This window comes from Mastomys coucha, unplaced genomic scaffold (genome assembly GCF_008632895.1).
Source record: "Mastomys coucha isolate ucsf_1 unplaced genomic scaffold, UCSF_Mcou_1 pScaffold19, whole genome shotgun sequence".
NCBI lineage: Eukaryota > Metazoa > Chordata > Mammalia > Rodentia > Muridae > Mastomys > Mastomys coucha.
This window is the reverse complement of record NW_022196901.1, coordinates 745,042-746,150: the sequence shown is the minus strand read 5'-3', so window position 1 is coordinate 746,150 and position 1,109 is coordinate 745,042.

Genomic DNA, 1,109 nt, shown 5'->3' with positions numbered 1-1,109 from the left:
TTTTCACATGGTGGAATCAAATTCCATTGTATATATGAACCATGTCTTCTTTATCCATTTATCCATTGATGGGCATACAAGCTGTTTCTGCTTCCTAATTAATGTAAACATTGTAATAAATATACATGGATACGTTTATTGGTTACTGGATTGAAAGTATGTCTGTGATAGGAGTCTTGTGTGTGATTCCCCTGACACCTCGTTTTCTCATTTGCTGATTGATTTCTATTTGGTGTGCAGGAGCCTTTAACTATAGCCCAATTCCTCTAATTGATAAATACACAGCAATTCTCAATAAATTAAATTCACGAGTCTATTAACTAACTTCAAGAACACCCTAAGAATATTGATGTGGTGGCTGAGTTGATTTTATCCTGGAGAGGCAAGATTCAGTCATCAGATACAAATACAAATCAATAAATGCACTAAATCATACAAACAGACTGGAGGATAGGTCATCTCATGCCAAAAAAGGCATTTGACAAAGCTTAGCATTATCACGATAAAAAACTATTCCTAAAGGAACTGAGAATATTGATTACTTTTCTTTTTGCTATGACAAAAGCAATGTAAGTGAGGAAGTGTATATTTTGCCCTATAATTCCAGGGCATACAGTCAAGAATGCTACAGGAAACCAGGACAGCATGAGCAGGAAGCAGCCGGCCACACTACATCCACAGTCAAGTGGAGAGAGAACAAGAAGTGAGTACAGGATCTAAAACTCAAGGTCCTCCCTGGATTTCACGTTTCCTTCAAAAAGCTCCACCCTCTACATGTTCCACAACCTTCTCAAATAGTACCGCCACAGCTGGTAACAAACTGTTCAAACACAATAGCTTAAGAGGGCATTCCATATTTATGCTTCAACAAAAGGGGCCTTAAAGCATAATGATTAATGTATATACCCATAGCTAACGTGTACAAAGTGGGGAAATACTACAAATATTTCCTACTTTAATATGGTACTAGAAGTGTTATGATCAGAAAGTTTATAGCAAGGGTTGAAATTGATACCATTTTCCTAGATAGGATTTGGATTACTTGGGGAGAAAAAAAGATTTTAATTGCTGGGATGAAACACCATGACCAAAAGGAACTTTGTGTGAAA